We start from the raw sequence: 6,294 nt of genomic DNA, 5'->3' as shown, positions 1-6,294 counted from the left end.
CAGGTTGAAACTGCATCTAGTGGCACACAGGCTGAATTTAAAGAACTTCACCACAGAAAGAAATATTAACTATCAAGCCAGATTCTACAGTTAATCTGGCTGCTCTTAGAGGTCCTTAAGGAGGGCTTGAAAATATGAAGCTTGATTTGGTGAACTACATAGAGTTCTTGCTGAGCCTAGCATTGATTATAAAGAAGTGCAGATTCTTCTAGAAACAAGGTTTGATTTTATCATGTTACTATTTTATTTAGTATGTTTATTGGGACTTTTAGGTTATGGTAACCACCACCAATTTAAGTGAGTTTTGGTATCACTCTTTGTTTTAAGGATATAGATATCTCATGGAGCCCAAGAACAGAAATGTAGGTGAGCCTCAAGAAAGGTCTGCTGCCAGGAGCAGAGAAGATGTCAGGAAACTTCAGAGGCCCATCTCTATCTCTTGCTGCTACTTCTTTCTAATTATTGTCTCCATTCTTTGCTCTCTTCAGAATATGCAACCTCAGATAGAAGCTTGTTCCTTCCCAAGCACCACTCAACACATATACACACCCTATTCCAGAAGGTTAAAATTTACTTGCCCAGGCTTCTCTGGTGGCTCAGTGGTAAAGAACTCGCCTGCCAATCAGGAGACACAGGTTTGGTCCCTGGGTCAGGAAGATCCCCTGAAGAAGAAAATGGCAGCCCACTTCAGTATTCTTGCCTGGGAAATCTCTTGGACAGAGGACACTGGCGGGCTACAGTCCATGGGATCTTGAAAGAATTGGACACGACTGACACGACTGAGTGAAAGTCTACTTGTCTTCATATAAGGAAACAAATTTGTTGAAAATGTCTCAATTCAAATTCCAGATTCCTAAAAAAAAAAATAAAAAATTTGTTTGCTCTGATTGGCTCAGCATGGCCAAGCATTCATTCATTCCTGGTCCAGTGATTCCAACTGCAGCCAAAGAGGCTGGGTCATACGCTACTGTGGAGCAGGGATTCTGCACTGCACGACTCTAGGAGACACTTCTCACATTATGTTATATATGTGTGTGATGCCCAGTGACGGTGTGCAATGAGCAGTCCTCAGCTATGGTCAAACGGCACTTATTGTAAAGACCCAACCAACTACAATTGCTAGAAAATCAAAGTCTATGCTAATAAAACCTTCCCACTTTCTATACCTTAATAACTTCCCTCTATGTGCATGCTCAGTTGCTCAGTTGTGTCTGACTCTTTGCAACACCAAGGATTGTAGCCCATCAGGTTCCTCTTTCCATGGGGTTTTCCAGGCAAGAATACTGGAGTGGGTTACCATTTCCTTCTCCAGGGGATCTTCCCAACTCAGTGACCAAATCTGTGTCTCCTGATTGGCAGGCGGGTTCTTTACCTCTACTTGGGGCCAGAAATCCCACAAATATGTCAGATCTATGACACATCAGATTCTTTACAGTTCCTTTGCCTAAGATGAACATCCAGTAATAGATGGAGTAGTGGATCTCTTGTGTTTCCTTTCTTAGAGCCACTCTGATGTCACAATGACTCTCAAGGAATCTATGAAATCTGTTCCCTCCTCCTTATTGAGAGGCAAGGATTCCAAGTGTTCAATCTCCTGAAGTGCTGTCTTCTGGAATCCAACATTTCCTTGGTTTCACCTCCACAATCAAACTCAACGTGCACTGAGAAGAGACAGTTCTCACAGCAACACCAAAACACACAGATCCACTGGACATGAACCAGTATTACACACTTCTAATTTATTTTCTTTGGTTCACAACTTCTTCATGCAGATTTACAAAGACTAGACATGGAGTTCAATTTAGCCCTGATTCTGCCTTATTTAACTTGGCCATTCCAGAACTGAGCTTTTACTCAAGTTGCTGCAGTTACGATATCAAGTCTTTGAAGGGCTGAGCTGCTTTGTTTGGTGCTTGGCGTTTGTGCATGTAAAATGGCTTGGATCTGATATTTCCTTTCCTCTAAGTAAGAACACATCTCTTGAAAAGGCTTGGTGTAGTCTTGCCAAAGAAGGAAGCAGGAAACTCAAGCCAGCCTGGAGTTTTGTGAGCCATGGAAAACTGGCTAAATTCACCATGAAAATAATTTGGAAACATGCAGTGAGTACAGAATGGCCCCTCCCTAGCCTAGCTCTTCATTCCAGTCTTGGGAATACAATGCATTAATGCATAATTGCTGATGAGTGACATGATGTTGAAATGATAATAATTCATCTGAACCTATTGCAGAATTGTGATCATCTGACCAAGTGTCATGAGGTTTCCCTTTGACTTATATTTGAAAAATAATGTTTGTAATGGACTTGATGATACAAACACTAAACTTAAGTAATCAACAATTTACTGTGTATGATGAATGTGTACATTGAAATGATCCTGTGCTTTTATTAAACTAAGTCTAATGTGTTAAAAAAGCAGTGACTTTGAAAGCATCTTATGATACAGATTTAATTAATTCATTTATCTCACACTTTAGCCTGAATTAGTTGGGGGCTTCCCTAGAGGCTCAGTAGTAAAGAATCTGCCTGCAATGCAGGAGACAAGGGTTCGATCCCTGGGTCAGAAAAATCCCCTGGAGGAGGAAATAGCAACCCACTCCAGTATTCTTGCCTGGAAAATTCCACGGACAGAGATGCCTAGTGAGCTATAGTTCAGGGGTTCTTAAAGAGTCGGAAACAACTGAGCGACTGAGCACACACACAGTGAGACTCAACTGTACATAAAATGAAGGGGAAAGTGTTAGTCTCATCCTCCAAAACCAGCTCACCCTGGTGCCTACAAGTTCCAGGAGTTTCCACATATGCACAAATAGCAGATCTTTGCAAAACTCAGAACTCAGTTAATCAGCTATGATTCTTAGCTTAGTTCAATTACCCCACATTTCCCCCACTCTTCAAAGTTCTTTTCTTTCTCTAGTATATTGTAGCAGATTGTTTTTTGTTTGGTTATTTGCTTTTAAGGGCTGAATTTAGGTTTCATATGCAGGCGTTAATAAAATTGGTGGTGGAAATATTTGGTTTTATACAGCATGAGAGCATTAATTACCTGGAGAATGCCTATCTGCCAAGAAAGCTTTTCTCGGTGCTGAGGTCAGTGGGACATGGTTCCAGAAAGAAAAATAAAATGACTGTGAAAATGTAGATGATGATGATGACAAAAGGATCATAATACTGTGGGAGCATGAGATGGGAATAATTATCTGGGGAAACTGAGGAAGAGTCAATGAGGAAGTAACAAATGAGCCATGTCTTCAAGATTGTGTACAAGTCCTTTATGGGAGAGATGAGTTCAGAAAGATAGGCATGGGAACCGTGACATGTCAGAGGCTATGCCTTTGATGAGGGCTTAGAGCTGAGGTTATGGGGAGAAATGAGAGGAGTTGAGGATCCTGGAAAGGTAAGGACTCTCCATGGAGGGCTTTCTAATGCCACGAAAATGAATTGGGGTTTTATCTTAAGGTCAGGGGTTTGTAGAGTGTTTTGGTTTGCTTGTTTGTTCAAGGAACATGCTCCCTTTTCGATGAAATCTTTCATCCAGGCTGCAGAAGACAAAAGAGATAGATGAAGAGCAGCTCCTGTGATGTGGACGGATGGAGATTTGGGGCTCAGTCTGCACAGCCGTCAGTGCTCCCTACAAAGCCAAGCTGTAAGACAAAGGAAGAAATCCCTGTGCACAGAAGGAATCCAGTGCTGTTTGCAGGTCTGAAAGGTCAATCTGGCAACACTGCTGGGAGTAAAGAGAGACCGGAAGTAGGGGAACCCATCCGGGACCTATATTCACACAAGAGATGATGGGGCCCGAGGAAAGCAGATCAAGATGGAAATGAGCACAGGACAGTGCTAAGGCAAGGTTGTTGGTGACTGAACGTAGGAAGAAGGGAAGGATACACTGAGAGCTATTCCTTCCAGCAGCTGTGAGACATAAGTAATATTTAAGCTCCCAGATCCATTTGACAAGAATGTTTCTTGTAGATTTTAGAATGAGTGGTTTCATTCTAATAAAGGACTCTGCAGTTAAGTTTGGAATGTGCTGGATTCTCATGAAGAAAGGAAATGCCATGATTAGAGGATTCATTTTTAAGATCTTTCTTGATTTTGGATTTGGGAGGATCCAGAATAGGAATGAATGGTTGCTTCAACTATCCCCTGGGCCCCCTCCCTGGCTCCTCCTGCCTAATCAGTAGTGAGTGGGAGACAGAACTCCACTACTGCCAGCCAACTCTGACCTACTGCTTTCTGCTGCAAGAGTTTCTTGAGGAGTACACAAAGGACATAGTTTACCGTTCTTAAAAAATCTGAGAAACTTCAAAATAGGGCTTATTATGTGGAAGACTTGTTGGCAGTTTGAGTCTTACAGCCTCCAAAATACAGTTCTTTACTGGAAAACATTTTCTTAATTTTCATCGGTGAACTCCTAGAGCTCACATTTATCAGGAAGTAAGAACATTTAATTTCCAGAAATGAATGCCTGTGATCACCCTTGTCTCCCACTTCTTGTACCCCCTGAGTTAGACCAAGGAGACAAGTAGCATAAAGCAGCTTTGTTTCTTCCTTGGAGGAAGTAATTTTGTTACTACCAAGAGAATATTCTAGCACCAAGGAATTAAATACTTTCTGTTCACCCTCTGCTAGTTGGCCAGAATGTATGCCAACACTGGGGTATCCTAGCGTGAACAAGAATGCTATTTTGGTCTGTTGTAAAGAACTGTGGAATGCAGATTTTGGACTGTTTCATCACATTCGTCAGCAACCACAAAACAAATGTTATTTCAGAATGGAGACTATGGATGGAGAAATACTAAAAACGAAATAAAATGAAGATTATAGACATTTTTTTTATAGTTCAATGAGTGTGCTTACTATCAAAGCTTTGGCCGTTTCTTTTTTTTTAAACCAAATGTTTCTACACAGTGTTGGGTGTTTGCAGAATTTGATGAGGTCCAGGTGCAGAGCAAGAATTGAAGAATTCCACTGCTTCTCCCTCCAAACGGTGGTGGGAGAGGGGAGGATGAGCAGTCCATTATGAATAATACCAAACAACCTTTCTTAAAATGAAATAAAAGACTCTGTTACCAAGAGAATTCAATCACTTCAAGATAACTAGATTTCTTCCTTCAGAGTTTCTCTGGAGAATATGGTCATTTTCAAGGAAACAATTATAACTGCTTTTTACAGTGGCCACACAGTCTCCGGAGAGGGAGGAGCGCTTACAAAGTGACTGAAGTGGCCAGCTGATGACGTTCCTCTGACCCAGCACAACCCGTGTGTGTGTGTGTGTGTGTGTGCGTGTGTGTGTGTGTACACTTAATCTTTATGTCTTCCTCTGGACTCTAAGTAGGACATTTTTATCAAGAATCTGTAAGGTTCTCTTTGTTTACAGAATTCAATGATTTTCTATGATTTATAGTAGGCATTAAATGTTACCACTGTGTCACAGAACTATTAATTTTAATGAGTTAACAATTTTGCTTACCTTAAATAAACAAATAGAAATACTCTAATGGTAAACAGTATAGGACAAAATTTCCCTGGTGCTGGCATAACCCACCCCCACCCAGTACCCTTACTGCCTGAAATTTCATGATTAGAGAGATTCATTCCTTTACATTAAACATTGTCCCTTCTCTTTTAAATTTTACATTCTTTGTAAGAAGAACCACATTAAATCCCTTATGTGAACTGATTTAATCCTTAACACAATTAGAAAGTCTGAAAATATCAAGAGTTCATGAGGATGTAGAACAATAACAATGCCTGTACAATGTGATTAAAAGTATAGATTACGACTACTTTCTAAAACAGTTTAGGAGTTTCTACTTCTGGCCAAGACAGAGCAATAATGACTGAGATTGCCTGCATGTGTAAAAAATTTTTTTGAAAAAAATCTGATAAGTTAAATGAATAATGTTTTTTAAGACACTAAATATAAGACAGTGAAGGACAGTGACCCCTAAGAAATGAGAAAGAAATCAGGTGAGCCTTATAGTTGTCCAGCAGTTTCCTTGAGAGAGTGTCCAGGCCACAGCACAGGGAAGGGCCCTGCATAGAGAAGACAGAGTTAGAGCCTGGGGAGACTCAAGATCACAGGGAAGAGTTCTAGAGAGCCCTGGAATGACAAGGTAAGCTATGCCTTCATGGGCACCCCTTCCATATCCCATGCATGGGATACGGAGAGGTGAAGGCATCATCAGCTCTGATGGCAACAATGCAGAGACACTTTTGTGTCCCACCACCTCAGTGCCCTCGGCTCAGCCACTCACACTCAGGCTCCGGCTTTGGCACTGACACAGCAATGA

The 6,294-nt window shown here is 41.2% G+C and overlaps 2 long non-coding RNA genes across 2 annotated transcripts; one reads left to right on the top strand and one right to left on the bottom strand.

Annotated features, from left to right (window-relative positions):
* Positions 1-220: 220 nt before the first annotated feature.
* LOC145547215 (uncharacterized) lies at positions 221-1,517 on the bottom strand. The gene is made up of 2 exons (XR_014083645.1): positions 1,373-1,517; positions 221-853 (listed from the first exon to the last, which is right to left on the bottom strand). It is a non-coding gene; the product is annotated as an uncharacterized LOC145547215 (long non-coding RNA).
* A 44-nt stretch (positions 1,518-1,561) lies between these two features.
* On the top strand, positions 1,562-5,437 carry LOC145547214 (uncharacterized). Its single transcript, XR_014083644.1, has 2 exons — positions 1,562-2,099; positions 3,537-5,437. It is a non-coding gene; the product is annotated as an uncharacterized LOC145547214 (long non-coding RNA).
* The last annotated feature ends 857 nt before the right edge of the window (positions 5,438-6,294 follow it).

This window comes from Giraffa tippelskirchi, chromosome 4 (assembly GCF_054371585.1).
Source record: "Giraffa tippelskirchi isolate mGirTip1 chromosome 4, T2T-mGirTip1v1.2.pri, whole genome shotgun sequence".
Lineage (NCBI taxonomy): Eukaryota > Metazoa > Chordata > Mammalia > Artiodactyla > Giraffidae > Giraffa > Giraffa tippelskirchi.
This window is presented reverse-complemented; position numbering and strand designations above follow the sequence as displayed.